General features: G+C 31.6%; 1 protein-coding gene across 6 annotated transcripts in view; it reads left to right on the top strand.

Moving 5' to 3' along the window:
* LOC107993497 (lachesin) overlaps positions 1–16,988 on the top strand; it is a 405,235-nt gene that overhangs the window by 153,159 nt on the left and 235,088 nt on the right. The window contains exon 1 of one of the 6 annotated variants that reach the window (XM_017049941.3): positions 2,401–2,424. The exons of the other annotated variants lie outside the window; for them this stretch is intronic. The gene's annotated coding sequence lies outside the window, so the exon portion shown is untranslated. Of the gene's footprint in view, positions 1–2,400; positions 2,425–16,988 lie in introns of those variants that run through there. 6 annotated transcript variants of the gene reach the window in all.

Genomic DNA, 16,988 nt, shown 5'->3' with positions numbered 1-16,988 from the left:
ACCGGTAAATTGTCGCTCAACCGATTAAATCGAACAATATGGCACTCGATTAGGGCACGCATTATGCCTGTAGATCGTTTGGCGAATAATACAGCTATTTAGTTACAATGCACTATTTATTAAATGGCTACGGTTTTAATAAATAATCGCGGTTATCGTGTAGTGGTTCGACATGTTTCGATATAAATTTTAGGAATTGGATAATGCTGGAAATAGAGGTTATGCAAATTGAAAATATCGAAGCACTATCAATAATTTTGTACATGTGACGGATATTCAAAAAAGATTTAAAATTGTATCTAATTTTCTAATTTCATAAAGATATATTTAACTGATTATTTTAAGTTCTTGGAACCCAATTTAAACTAGAGACGATATAATATATATTATTCTCAAACGATAAAATCTGAAAAAAAAGTTTCATTTCGTTTCATCGTTATCTTAAATATTAAAATAGAATTCTTTAATTTTCCTCTTATCTTTTTTTTGCTCGTCATAGAAGCACCCAATAAACACGATTCAATCTATTTCATTAATTCATTTTATCAAATAACGTTTCGTCATTTGTTGCCACGTATCGAAGCTAGTAAAGTAAGAAAGGTGGAAAATTCGAATGTTTATCGCCAGACTTTCCTCCGCCATATTAATGGCGCTGCGGTCCACCAGATGCCGGGGGTCACGACAGAAGTTTTCAAGGGATATTTGTAGGTTAGTTATGGCTTTCGCACGCGAGGTCCCGTCAGGTCACGCGGCATTATGCGGCCCTCGCGTCGCGCCACTCAATTTAATCCCAGCTACTCCACGCCTCGAGTGGCCCGCTCTCCATCATGGACCTCGTTGTAATTACGATTCAGCCCGCCATACCGATCCTAATATTCCCTACACTCGGTGACATGACACTTACAACTGGAACAATTTGTGAATGACACAACGCGACCATTCGTTCCGTGGTTTCGTTAGCGTTTCTATTTGGAGATGATGGGATAACAGGGTTCTGTGAGGAGGTATGCGTATCCTTAAGATAAAATTCTATTTGAGTGTCCATCGTTTTTGATATAGGATTTTAGCGTTGTCCTCGTGCCGTAATGATATTTAAAGGAATCGATATTAATTAAATTCAATCATGAATATTTGAAAAAGATTTTTCGAATTTAAAGAAGCCAGAAGATAAACTTTCATTCCGTTTCTTTTCGTAATAGTATTAATTATAGGAAATTAATTTAAAATTATACGTCATTTTACAATCTTTTATCATAATGGATTTACATATTGTACGAGATAAATCAAAAACTATGGAGAATCGATCACGTTGATTCGCCAGACCATAAATTCGAAATTCGACGAACCCAGAAATTCGCGATAGGATAGATTCGTGTGCGGAAGGAAAATTTCTCCTCTCAGGAAGCTCCATGCATCTCATCCGTCAATCGACTTGAACGATCATACTGTTTGAAATCGAGATTACTATATCTTGGAAAAGATTATGCAGCAATGTTTTAAAAATGAAATTTCTGATTATTGTTATTATCGAATAACGATATTTTTATATTTTTATTAGTCAGAATAAATCGTTGCTGCGATAATATAATTAAAATATTACGAAATTGCTAAAATAAAAGAAGAAATAAGAAATATTCTTATGAGATGAATTATAAGAATTATATATTCCTCTAATCAATATTATTCTTCTTATTTTTACACACAATTAATTAGATTAAAATATACTATATTTTATAACATTTAACAGTATGAATTCTATATATTCTAGAACAACAAAATATGATGAAGTAATGGTTTTGTAAAAAATATATACGTTCTTTACGTAGCCAGTATATCAGACCTGAACAAATATTTGTATTTGTTTAAAAAAATAAATTATTCCTCCGATAATTTCACAATAATTTAATTAAAAATTTCTCGAAACACCCAACCATACGATACCAAAATTAAAATAAGATTCTTCCAATTTTTCGATCCGTCTAATTTATTCTTTGACTCGATAAGGAATAAAAAAAAAAGCTTCGAGTACGAAATAAAATTATTATCGCCAAATGTAAAATGTTTGCACGCTCGCCGCATAAAGGAAACCGTAAAAACGAACGAAAAGGGAATATAAATAGTCTATTTGAGGCGGTAACGCGAAAGGGAGACCATACTGTAAACGTTGTCGATCTGTTTACCCTCGATATCTCGTTTGCGTTACAACGATTAAACCGCTATAAATTTGCAGGAGTCCCCGATAGCGATCACCGTGAATTGAAATTGCGGGACGGTGGCGTGTAATCGTAAATTCAAGCCCAGATATCAGAGAAAAGACGTTAATGGGAAATTTCGCGTTTTCTGTTCCAGGTAAGCGATTTCGTCGTGACCACCTGGGGAATGGGAGGAAAAGTTCGAACAAATTATTTTCTATCTCGTAACATGGTAAGTGAGAGCAATGAAAAAAGTTATGAAGCGATGGTTATCGATATCGAGTTGTTTCTCCTATTTTGTATAAACGACTCGTACATGTTTGAAACGAGATCCTTCCTTTCGACGCAATGAAAAGCTGTGTTATATATACAATTTATAAGAAGGCTAATTTTATATGTTCACAATGGATGAAGTGAAATTCATTTTATAAGTATCTTTCTTGCTAAGTTTAATAAGAGATTCACATATCTAACTTTTCGATGTTACTTTTTAAAAATTCTAGGTTGATCGAGTTGATTGAAAAAAATTCAATCCTCATTTTTCATCAAGATAATATTAACGATAGCCCTAAATTTAAAAAAAAATTACTCTTAGTTTAAATTGCTTGATCTATAATACGGTTTAAACCAAATCATTGTGAATAAAGAGGTATTAGCGATATATAAGATAATATATCACCGACGGTGCTTAATCAGCCACTTGGTTTATTTGGCTGAGATTAATTGCAAAATGAAAGCGACACGAACGATATAATTTAAACGGCGAGTATGGCGATTTTACACGACGCGACGTGATTAAATTAAGCAAGTGTGTGTGGTAACATTTATTCGATCAATGAAGAACGATTCGTTTCTAATCCCATCGAGCGGTTAACCACCGCATAATTGAGAGACGAGCCGCATAAATGATAATTAAACGATATCCCATTAACCTCGTCGTCAAAATTATCCCGCGCCTTCACTAGAAACCGCGAGAAATCAAGAGTATAGCAGATGCAAACTTCGATCGATTGATCAATTTCTCAAAGTTAGGTTAGGTCTTCGATATATATTAAGATCAATGCACGATGCTGCATCAATATTACAAGTAACTTTTCGTTCTTATCAGTGATAAAAAAGATTTGTGATTTTCTGATTCGAGAACGTACAGATTATTTTTAAGAAAAATTTAAAGACGCGATTATTGTATTTTTGTGGATCATAAGAAATGTTATATTAATTAGTAATCCACTTAATGTTAATTTAATACAATTATATTAAAAAAAAGAAAAGTCGCGTAAAATAAAAGTTAGAAATCATCGAAAGAATTTTTGCTATCATTTGAATCGTAATCGTAAGAAGAGAAAACGAGTAAAAATGGATTCTCGCAACACGGATTCAATCAAACTAAATTTCAATCGAATAAATCACGCAAGAGAAACATTTCAGAGGGGAAACGAAAATACAGGCAGAAATACAAATATCGTATAATTATCCCAATCAATAATCGCATTACCCTCTCTCCTCCTCTGCTTTCCCCCGCACGAAATAACACCGCCAACCTATTTGCTCGTGCTTTCAAACTGTTCCCGTTCACGAGAGACCCCTGTCCCCGAATAAACTTCCAAAAACGCGTTCAAACGGGATCAAACGGGCGCCAGTTTCCGCGAAACCCAAACGACTCGGCAATACGACTTCCGGGCCGAAATGCCGCGGTCGAAATCGCGAACAGGTGATCGAAATTTCTATCGATAATCGGCCAATTTCGAGAGGCGGCAGTGAACAGAAGACACCGTTCCAATCACGTATTCGCTAAGCGGCCGCAACGTATCGCGCAGTTACGTATGAAATTAATTCGGCAGCTAGCATCGACGTGTCACGAGTGGCTGGTGCAACCTGGCTCGATATTGAATTCAACGGAACGAGACATGGTATGTACACTTGAGAGTGAGCATTTATAACGATATACAGGGTGTATATTTGAGGTTATATCGAATAATTTTGCACAAAGATCTTTTGTTAATTGTTGATCTTATGATTGAGTTCATTCATAGTCTCGATGATTCTTATAATTCGATGGAAAAATATATATATAGATAAAGTGTCTTGCTATAATGTTAAAAATATATCTGTACATAAACCAAAAGTATAAAGTATAAGTGCAATTAGGTTTCAAAAAGTGTAAATTAAGTTAGATTAGAAATTGACAGATAAATTAAAATGATCGACTTTCATTCAAATTTTTCTCCGCACTTCTCAACCATGCTTTGCAAAACACCCTGTACAGACGAAAGGAGCGAACGCAGTTGGCACTCGATGTTGTAATATGATGGCACCGTAGGATGGGTTATTAGTATTCAGTTTGTTTCGCGGTAGCAGATGCAGTTAAGCCGGAGTCTGGAAGCACGCGTTGCGTCCCTGGGCCGCAATGATATTTCGCCGAGTTAGGGGGATAAAATTATCTGAAACTATTATTTTCCGGCCCGATCCTCGGCCGAATCGGCCCAATGCGATTTAGAGCGCTGTAAATCCGACAGGGCAGCGGTAAATCGCTCTCGATCCCAATCCTCCACCCCCGCGCCACCTGCCGCGGCGCGTTTGTCATTCGGATGAATTTCTTTTTTTCCTTTTTTCGAGGGGAGGAATCGGCGTTTCATGAGCTTGTGGCGAGCTTAGGATGATGGAGAGCCGCGATTGTAGTAATACAACTTGACTTCGTGGATTTCGATCGAATGATTATTACGTTCCATTATTTTCTTGCGTTGTTGGAATTCTGAAGTAGAATTACACGTGCAAATTTGTGTATTTCAGATATATTATTAATACGATATAATTATATAATTAAATATTCGATGGAAATTGTTTGAAATTTGTATAAAATGAATATGAATAATAAAAATCCAATACGAAAAATATTGGAAGGTCAAAAAATTCTATTCACTTTCGAATGTTAGGTTAGGATTGAATTAGAGGCAATGTAAAAATAAAAGGATTCTTTTTGTATTTGTATACACGTATTTTTGTCTCGATAAAATCCAAATATGCAGCCGTTATCAAGATATTAATAGAAATGAAGAAAAAAGGTTGATGAAAACTGTTTGTATACTGTAATATTTATTTTGATATTATTGATATCATTGTATAAAGTGAAACCTTATATCAGCAAGGGGTAGGTTTCGCTATTCTCTGCGGATTATAGCAAATGCTATACAGCAAATCATATTAGAATCGAAATTTCTTGAAAATCTTTTTTATAAAAATATCCAATAAACTTTTCTTGAAAATTAAAATCATTATTTAACAAAAATAAATAAAAAATTTTATCAGTACGATCTAAAATATAAATTTTTATCACTTTCGTCTTGATAAATAAGAAATGCACCGAATTCATCGACCACCACGTCACCACGTTTAACTGTTTACATATCGATGAATATCGAATGAAACTATCTCTGAAGCAATAGATATTACACCGCAAGAACGACAATGGCTCCGATCTGTCTGTGTCTCCCGTGTATGTATATTGACAAAGCAGGATTTAGTGAGGCCATAATTTACCGGTGGCCATAAATCGTTTTGAAGATTCGATATACACTGTGAATAATCCCTGTTATAAAGTTTTTGCAGCGGCGAACGAAGCAGCATGAATTTCGTTAATCGACCCGACCCATTCGTGCCGATCATGCCAATCTTCGGATTGTAATTCATCCCTTGATTGATCTTTTTTTGTGGCGAGTCCAATTGTTAAGTCGAATTGTTAAATTTGGAATTGGAAGGGAAGAATGAAATCACGGGAACATTATGAATGGTTTGAAAGTAAATAGAAGATAAACGTATTCAGAAGTTAAACGATAATCTCTGATAAATGCGATTCCAAGAGTCTCCGGTTACTCGCTTAAAGTTTTACGATTCGCTTATTCGAATTCTCATTTATTTTCTAGGCTCTATTATTTTGGCATCTTTCTGCACTTCGACTGTGCGCACATAAAACAATATTGGCAAGTCGAAAAAACACGATAACTTGGTTAAAATTAGACTTAAAATAACTCGAGTTGTAAAAAAAGTTTTGAAAAAAATTGCAACTTGTCCGGGAAAAAACGAAAAAAATACCGAAGGTTAAGTTTTTTTATCGGAGTCGGTGTAATAAAAATTTAAAAAATATTCCGAAAATTTATGGCGATTATATGTATTCCGAAATCGATTGTTGAATATTTTTTGAACTTGCATTTCTATATTAATACCATCGATTGCGATAAAAAGTTTGAAAGCATAAATTATTTGATCTTATTAATTATTTCTATTTTAATGAAGATATATAATAATTAATACTTTTCGTTTGTTATTTATATCTACTACATTTATATTATCTATTTTCCATACATTATTTTTCTATTTATATCATATTCTTTTATCTTGTATTAACATATTACGATTATTTTATCGCGGAAGCTATATTAACCTACGATATTTAAATTCATAGTTGATGAACGAGTTTCTGATTTATCGAGGAGAAGAATGAATCTCCGCAAACCTAAGAATTCTTCTGATACATCGAATTAAAAATACACAATGACATTCCTTCCACTGATATTTAAAAAATTCATTCTTGAAAATGGCTGACATATTGCGCAGTAAATTTAATTTACATTTTACTGTAAATTAAGAGAAAATTTGATAAAATTTACATAACATAACGAAAAAAAAAAAAAGAAAATCCACTTAATAAAATATTCATCCCTCTTCTCTTTCCCCGTTCGAACGAATATCACAATTACCATATTATCATCCCTTTTAAAATTTTAATCTTTTAATGGAACCTTTTTAACCGAGATTCCAATGTTTGACGATTGCGATTGTTTTTCTTTTTATTTTAATTCGTCTTAAAATAGCGGGCAACGACGATAACAACTGAGAAATAATTGATATTCAGATGGTACGAGCGAAATCTAACCGTGCGAAATCGTCTCTACCTCGCGCCGGAAACCGCAATCGCGGTCGCTTGGATGATGTTCGATTAGCATGTGACATCCGCGTTGCATCCCAACCCCCGAATCTACCTTCGATCCCCTCTGAGAATCATCCCTGAACCTCGTTAATCTTCAACCCTCGTGCGACTCCTCGAAGTGTAAGGCGGTGAAATTGATCCCTGAATCGATCACGATCGATTGCTCCTTCATTTTTGTTTTTTTTATTTCTTCGATGGCTTTTAAAAAATCTCAGAAACGATACTCGGGGAAAAAGTTTTGGAAGGAAGAGAGAAAGGAATTCTCTCGTGACTCGGAGCGAGAGTATTGGAAAAACGAAGGGGTATTTAAGTTAATGAAAAAGGGTTACTGGAGAATTTGAGGAAAGGTTCGGTTCGTGAAAATCGATAAGAGGAATATTCGAAAATTACGAAGAATGATTTGCAGCAAGCATCCTCAATAACGACCTTGAAAACAATATTTAAATATATTCTTTTGAATACACACGTGTATAGGTGAAATCATCATTCTCGAAAATATTACTTCATGAATAAATTTTGTCTCAGTATTTTCACTCAAAGAAGCTACCGCTATTTATATTCCCCTTGCCCAAAGCTGAGCACGAATTTTCACGATTGCTCGAGTTTATGGTAATCGACCGTTCTTTCGAGATGTAAAAATCTTTGACGGAACGTGGCGTCATTACGTTGCCTGCTAATCGTAAAGAAAAAAAGAAAAAGAAAAAGAAAAAAAAGAAAAGGAAAAGAAATATTCTATATCCACCTACCCATGGGAGTGATAATGCATAGACCTCGTTTCACTCCATGGTCGTTATGCTGAAAGAGTTCGCACTTTAATTTAATTCCGCGAAATTCATAGGAGAGATAAAAACACCTAGTAAATACTACCTAGGCTTGTTTTACGTTTCCAGGATCACGATCGTTTGTGTCATAAACGTTATAGCAAATTCGCGTGAGACTTTCATAAAAATATTCGCTTTGACGTGGATTATTATTAAGGTTCGCGTTCAATTTGGTTTGATGATTGAAAGTGTGAAAAATGAGTCAATGAGTTTTTAATAACAACGACACGGACGATTTTGAATGTAAGATCATATTGATTAAGCGAGTAAATGTTTTATATTTCAATTTCACGAAAAATTAAAAAACGAAATAATAATTCGTGGATTTTGTATATCCTTTATTTTTATCTTTACTTGATTTTTACGTATAAACATGTTCGGAAAAAATCCTATTATTTATTGATATTTGGACCGTTATCTAGGTTGTTTTTACAATTTAGAAGAATTTTTATTTAAAAATATTTTATTACCCATTAAAATTTAAATTATTTATATCGTTATCTAAAAATTGCGAAACTGATATATATGTTATATCTTATTTTGTTATACTGAAGCCAAAGTTATGGACATTAATCTATAAATTATTATTACCGTTTTAAATCATATTGTTTATTTGCAATACAAATTAATGGATCTTTCAATATTATTCTTGTAAATTATCATCCATTGTTATCAATTATTCCTGAAAAACTTTAATTAAATAAAATAAATCTATCTATTAATATAAAGAGAATTATTATTAATCTTTATTGAAAAAAATATATATTATTAGGAATTATGATAGGATAAATACGATTAATTTTTGTAAAAACAAAATTTGAGTATTAATTCGGAATTGAATTCGACACATTTTCGAAATTAATCCTGTACCAATTAAGAATAAGCAAAGTATTTTCTAATTAAATATTTCTTGTTTTGCTTAACGATAAAAGAAATTAATTTTCTCCTAATCGGAATAAAAATACTTTTGTTTCTTTTTCCCCTCCCAATATATAATTTATCGTTTTCGAAAACATGCCAATTCAACGAAATCATAATACTCGAACATTCGAATAACTCGAAAGTTTAAAAGTCTCTATCTTTTTTCTTTTCTTTTTTCCTACGATCGAATGCAACACTTCCTCTTTCGCCTTCTTCATCGTCTCTCGATAATCCCTCGCCACGCGGATGGAAATCCTCTTCATTCAGTGGCTCTCGCGGCAGCCAGTGATTCAAGAATCCGTAAGAGAATCCGTAATATCGGCTCTCACGACGAGATCCACGCCGTTCCATTTAGATTCTCCTATGTATTTCGTTCACGCTCCGTAAAACTTCAATGTTCAGGTAAGAAATCACGATCGAGCCGCGCGAGCCTGTTGTCCTCGAGAAACAAACGGTCCTTGGGAATGAAGTTTACCTCCCTCCGAAATAAACCTTCCAACGGACCATTCCTCTGAGTCTGGATTAAAGAATTTTAAATTACTTCGATCAGAGGGAACGGCTCTCCTCGTTCTGAGTTTTGAGTTCGTTTCTAAATCGATCGAGGATTAATCATAAGTGATATTGATCTAATAGGATATTCATTTTTGTTATCATGTATGCCAAAATGTTATGTGTGAACATTTTAAGTGAGGATTGCAAAGATTCTTGATGTAAACTCATATCATTCTAGTGTGCCGTTTAATAAATAGTGGAGAGAAAAATAATTATAAAATAGTAGTTGAACTTTCTTTATTAATATTGCTTTCCAATTGAAATAGATTGTGAAGATTTTGATGCTATTTTTAAAGTGTTGCGATTAAAGGTTAATTTTATCTGAAGCACTTGTGTATTTTTAATATGTGCAAAAATAAATCTTTAATATCTGAATTTTGTTCTAATATTAAATCGTATTAATATGTTTCAAAAATTCTTATTTCAGTGAATTATTAATCGTTAAGCGTCCTAAATTTTAAATTTTAAATATTTTATTCCTGATTTTAATAAGATAATATGTGTAAAAATTAATTATTTTCGTCATACATTCGTGATATATGTGTATACATATTTAAAAGCATATTTCAGATGAATAATTTTATTTAAATATTAGATGAAAAAAATTGTATTCCATTCAATTGTATTTTATTCAGAAATTTAAATTGCAACGATTTTAAACAATATCTGAATCAAGTTAATATTTGTTTAGATAAAATATATTATATAAATACCAGATAAAAGATATATCTTGATAAGTGAAGAAATAATTGTGGATTACGTTAGGTTAGGCTAAGTTAAATTTGTCTAGACAACAAATGGTATATTATTCTAGGTTATGTCTATCGTTGCTAGACAGTTTGAGATCTGATGAACTGATTTTGCCTGAACAGAACTATAATTACCTTCGAATTATATATCATATACACGTACAAGATGATATATAACCAGTGGTATAACCAGATAGAATGTGATTCTATGTGAAAAAATAAATCGAAGATAAAATTCAAAAATGAAATAAAATTTTTTTATTCGAAACTTTCATTTTCGAGTAAGATAAATTTGAAAAAATTTCAACTAGAACTGAAATTACTTATTATCGATTAGATAGGAATGAATTTGATATTCTATATGTAAAAATAAGAAAAAAAATGTAGAATAAAATTTTATCGTTTAAGTTTTGATTAGTTTTTTGATTGAGGCAACAAAAATCGAGATTGAACACATACAATCAGTGGAGTAATCGGTGAATTTTTAAATTTAATTTTTTCCAAGACTAGTTCTCACATGAAACAAATTTATTCTACATTTTCTATTTTCATACGAATCACCTATATCGATAGTGTTCACTTGTATTTAATCCGGAACCAATTTTAATGTAATTTGAAAATTTTTGTCGAACTTGTTTTATTCGAAAAACCATGAAATGAATGAATTTGATTCTACAATTGGACAAAAATATTCGCACATCCTTTAAAATAAAAACCATACATTCTTTAATTAAATCTATAAAATGTAAATATTTAAAATTTTCATTATAGGCTCAGAAAAGAAAATCCCGGATCTTTACTTTCTTCCTCGCAATTCCAACAGCAATTTTAAACAATTTTCATTCTACCGCATTACCTGCTAAACTTTTTAACATCTCAAAAAAAGAAAAAGAATCAAACGATCCAATTTTAAGAAAGTTTCAAAGGATTATTACTTTTTTTCTTAAGATATTATTGTACGCCACACTTATTGCAATTCTACAAAATGTCCTGCAGCTATTACCGGAAAATTAAGTTAGAGTAGCAAAAAAAAAAGATACAGAGAATGAAGAAAATGAAGAGAAACGGGATTCGAGCGTGCATACACGAGGCTGAACGAAATCGCAAAACATTTTTGTAACAGCACGCTTCGAGCTATCGAGTTACTTGGTTTAAACTTCGACTCGTAACCAGGGGGGAGTCACGTGATTTGATCGTCAGATCGGTGGTAGGCAGCCAGAACCAAATTAGAAAGCGGGCTAATTGCAGACCGTTTGCACGCCACTGGCAACTGACCGAAATGCTGAAAACAGGCCGGTGCCAGAGGCGAGTTCAAACTGCAACCTGTTCCCGATTTACGCCACGCGCATAGTAAAACGTGCTTTGCGGCCCAACTGCCATAAGATATAATGATTGACGGGTTTCGAACGAATTTCTTCATTCGATTGTTCGCCAATGCGCCATCGACGAATTGTTAGGTTTGAATTGCAAGATTCAATCGAGTTAAGCAGTTCGTTATGAGTTTTGGATTAGTGGATTTGCGCGTGAAATAAACAAAGCAGAGAGAGAGAGAATTTTATTTCATGATGATTGTAAGTTGATTGTATTATCATTGATTGCTACTGATGAAAATCAATTCGAAAAATTGGAATAATAAGTTTTATGTATATCCAACGTGATACTGACTTCATTCTGTTACGTTAATTTATCAAATTTTCCTTCTGAAGAAATTGTAAAGATTTTTGGATACTGAAAAACAAAAATTAAAAGATCAAATCGTTTCAATATTTCGTGTAAAAATTTTATTATAAAAAAGTAACAGTAGTGATATTTTCAGTCCATGCACTTTGTCTGTAGAATAATTTATTTATTATGAGAGATTGTGTTTTGTCTTGTGATTAGTAGAGAATGTTTTTTATTATACATGATAGTTTATGAAGAAAACTCATTTAGACACTTAATATATTTATGCATGGTATATCATAGTATATATAATATATTACAAAGAATATTTTAAATGTTATTTATTATAAAATTGAATATTAAAATTAATTTAATACAAAATTCGAAAACGAAATAAATAAAATCCGATTTAGATTTTCCAACTCTAGATAGATTTCAGGAATACGTAGAATGAATTGAGGTCGTAGAACTTACGTACTATCATCTGAAATTCATTCCAGATTTTCAAAATCCCGAAGAGACTTTAAGAAGATCTTGAATGAATTACAGATATCTTTCGTGCTATCTTCTGAAACCTATCCCAGATTTCTCAAAGTTGGAAAGAAATTTTAAGATAGTCATGAATGAATTGCGAGTGATATAAGATGCATTGATTCGTAGTTGGACATTATTCTGTAGCAAATGCTTGTTTTATTTATTAAAGTGAGAATAAAAATGATTAGAGAAATATTAAAAATTCGATGTCGCAAAAGAAAATGCGATTCGATACATTATTTTTCTATTTTATAATCCACTTTGACAACGATATTGTTTCTATTGTTTTTAAGTATCCTTTGACTTTTCGTTCAAAAATAGTAGAATATGAAGTAGTAAAAATTGAGATGAAACTCTACATTCATCTGCAAAATTTGTCCTAAGAAAAAAGAGAAAAAGAGGGACGAGAAAAAAGTATATGAAAAATTCAAGTTAGTAGAAGTTGAAATGAAAATCACGATTTCGTGATTCGTGAGTGCTTGAAAGAATTGATGAGTCTACGTGACGTACTCCCAAAGCAGAGCCTAGTTTTCTCCAAAATGAGGTGAACATGAAAATTTGAAAAGAAAGGTAGGCACGAAGCATGCAAGTGTAGATTTTAACTTGACAGTTCGTATCAGAGATATCGTCTCCTTCGTTCTAAATTTATAGCAACTTATGCACGTCTAATCGATTGTTAAAATCTCGAATCTTTAATCGTTTCTCGACAAATTAACGTTATTTATTATAAACTTTGAGAAAAAAATCTTTTTATCAATATACTCAGGCATACTTTTGCAATATTAATTTGAAAAATATTATAATATTATTCATCTCAAACTCTATGTCGAAACAATAACTAATCTTTTTAAATTTTATTAGAAATTTCATTTCAATAGATTATATACTCAAAATTTAGCTCATCTAACAACAAGAAATCTTAAGCATCTTAATTTTTATCCATTTTCAATAATATTAAGTAACTTTTTTAGTACTTATTTATTTTAATAATAATTACACTTGCAATCCTGTTATTACAAGAGTAGAAGATAATAAGTTATTTAAATATTATAAAAAGAAGTTGTAATTCAAAAAAGATTGAAGAACACTGTAACACTTTAATCATAAATAATCGTACGGCCGACATTTGTGTTGTTCGTAAAATAATATCTTTCTATCATTAGGGAGCTGTAGAATCTCGAAACACGTACAATCTCTCCCATTTTATACGGTACGTGCTGAATTGGATGTTTCCCTTAAGAATTCGTTGTTTTCGTACTGTTGCCACGAACAAGAACGCGTATTGTGGAATATATTTATTTGTCCATGTAAATAAATAACAAAAACGATATAATGGGTATTCACGTGCAGCTACGATTAAATAAGTGATTATTCACATACATATTTCTTATTTATTTTTCTATATAATTATATATGTACGTAAATATGGATAATAAAAAGATATGTCTACATTCTTTCTTTTTATTTAAATGATTTCTCTCGAATATTAATTATTGTGAATTAAATTATTAATTTTCACTATACAGTCATATATCGTAGATTTTAAAAATGTAGACGTTCTTTTAAATATTCGTAACTTTATTATGGAAAATATTGTTTTTGGATTTAATTTATTTTGAAGCTAAAGAAAACTACTTGACATTGTATGTCAAAATTATGAAAATTATTATTTATGGCATGCAATATTTATCAAACAAGAAATTTTTAAAATTTCATAACTTGAAACAGTTCAAACGGAAAATTTCCCTTAAACACTGATTTAAATAAAATCAAATAAAAAAATGATTTAAAATTTTAATTCATTCCTTTTTTTGGAAGTAAATTTTAACGAAGTTTGAATTAAAAATTTTCTTAACAATTCTAAAAACGGAAATCGTATTAGTTAAAGATAATTCAATAATTTTTCATTCGTTCTTTGTAGATCGTAAAGAAAGAGTATTAAATAAATAAAAGAAATTCGAAAAGGAAAGAGAGTCAGATAAAGAGGAGAGAGTAAAAGATAATAAAGAAAATAAAATATGTAGGATAGGGATGCTGAAATGGAAGAGAAAAACGAGATAGAAATACGATCGAGCGACTTAACAGGAAACAAAATATAGATTTAACTGCTGTCGTGCGAAGCACGTGAATGTTGTGGCAGTCAATACGAGAAAGAAATTCCAACGAAGCACTCGCGAAAATTGCACCACCCTTTCCGACCAATCCATGGTTTCTCGAACTGGGATCGTTGAATTCCGCGTGTAAATGTCTTTTTCAATTTCGTTCTTTTTTTCTTTTTTCTTTTTTTTTTTAATGCCGACAAGTTTGTTTCCATTTTTATTTCGTTTCGTTTTATTCTGTTTTATATCGAGCTTATTGTTACATAATTGGAATTAAAAGTAAAAACTTGAATAAAATATCCCGTGAAATCAATGTTAAATATAATATTCTAAAACGAAATATAATCTTTACGAATATATATTTTATGAAATGAAAATTTACGGATTATGTTTTCTCGTAATATTTATCTCGTTATTTCACGTGATAATGCATAGTCGGTATATGCATCTTAGTGAAATAATTATAAGATAATTATATATGAAGTTATATTACATAATTAAAGTTACAAGTTTCAATAAATTGTAATGGGCAATTTAATCGTAGAATAATCTTCCAATAATAGGTTAATAAATATGAGATGTAAATATATTTTTCGACAAAATAACAATTTTTATCCACTTTATTCGAATATTTCTATTTCAAATTCCATAATTAAATATTTTTAATTTCTTGTTACAAAGGATCTCATAGTCGAGAAGAAAAATTACGTTAATCTTTATATTTAATGTTCGAAGTACTACGATACTATATCTATTAGAGAAAATAATTCATTTTTGTCACTATAAGTTACGAGCAGCAGAAATGGCTCTTCACCACTTTCTTCTGTTCACTATGTCGCGTTTAACATACATCTTACTCCGAAGACTTTTGTCGTAACTGAAATCTTACACTCTTCACATTTCTCTCTTAACAGTTTTTTCTTTTTCTTCCTTTTATTTTTATCGAAAGTTATGAAGATTGTTCGGAAGCAATCGGATCTTACTATTGGATTTAAAGTATCAAACTTTACAAGATATACGCGAATAGAAATCGTACTCTTACGTTTCGTACGTAAAAGTTTTTAACAATAAGGAGACCATGTTATAATTTCACGAAGAGGCATATCCCTTTCCTCGACTTGTCTGGAGAAGTTATGAGGCTTCGAAACGATTACATCGCTGGCGAAATACGAAATTCAATTTTTGCAAAAATTACCGCAACACCACTGATTTGTATACGTCTCTTTGAAAAAAGCGGCTCAGCGGCACGAAGAAATCGTATTCCTCGAAACTCGTATATTTTCCCCTCTTACTCCCCCTCTTGTGTCTCGTAAAAATTAATATAAGCTTCTTGCACGGTTTTTCAGTTGAATATCTAGTTTTCCTTAGATTCTTTTTTCGTCCTTCAAATTTCTGGCCTTTACGAATTTTTAAATCCCTTATGGAAAATATTTACGTAATCAACTTTCTTCAAAAGGGCATCTCAATCTAGATTATTAACGAAATAAATATCGCAGAAAAAGTGTAATTTGATCGAAGCAAAAATCTTCAAGGATTGCATATTCTCTTTTATAATATTTGATAAAAATAAAAACGTTCTTCACTCGTCTAATTTTTAATGCATAACTATACGTTGATTGTTATTTAATACGTTCAGTTAAAAGAAAATTGTTAAATTATTTCCATAAAATGCAATAATCATCCCCTAATTCTTTAAATTCAATATTCATCAGTTACGTATTAATTCATAATACACGATATTGATTTTAATACATTCCACTAATCCTCGGTAAAACCGCGTTTAAAAAATAATATTTCTCATCGAAACTATTCGTTCTTTCGCTTGCGAAAGTGAAAAGTGCGAGTAGCAACTCGACCTACATATAATTTCGTCGGTATACATATATCTCCTCGACTATGGCAATGAAAAGAAAATTGCTGCACACCGTGAGCTTCACGTGGTTGCCAGGGCACGACAATGAAAAACTGATATATTCCACGAGCGTAGAAGCTTTAAAGCTGCTTAGAAATTCTCCTTCTCGGTTGTAAAACGGCGTCCAATCCTCGTCAGTAACTGCTCGAGTGTCTTCAGCTTTGTCGACGAGCAGTTTCTCCTCGACTGACCGCGTGTGAACGAAAAAGAGGAGATGAGAAATCGAGGAGAGTGGTAAATTTCTCGATTCCTTTTCCAGAATTTATTCGATTGCGGTTATGAATTTTTCCAATCTGTGGCTTTCGTCCATTTTCATCGATGAAGTTAATGCGTGCGTGTTGACGTTGCGCGCAGATTTTTCAGATATTTTGTTTATTTTTTGTTATAATAGTATTACAAGATGTTTCATATAAAATTGATTTTTATTAATTCATATGATTCGAAAAATTAATTTCGAGCGATATTTTTGAATTTTTGTTGAATTTTGTTGTATCAATTTCTTTTATTAAATATAAAAATTTATTTCAAAAGATTGTAAAACTTTAGAAATTTGGAAACTTAA

This window comes from Apis cerana, linkage group LG6 (genome assembly GCF_029169275.1).
Source record: "Apis cerana isolate GH-2021 linkage group LG6, AcerK_1.0, whole genome shotgun sequence".
NCBI classification, from domain to species: domain Eukaryota; kingdom Metazoa; phylum Arthropoda; class Insecta; order Hymenoptera; family Apidae; genus Apis; species Apis cerana.
Note: the sequence above shows the minus strand (reverse complement) of the source record. Positions and strands in the feature narration are given on the sequence as shown.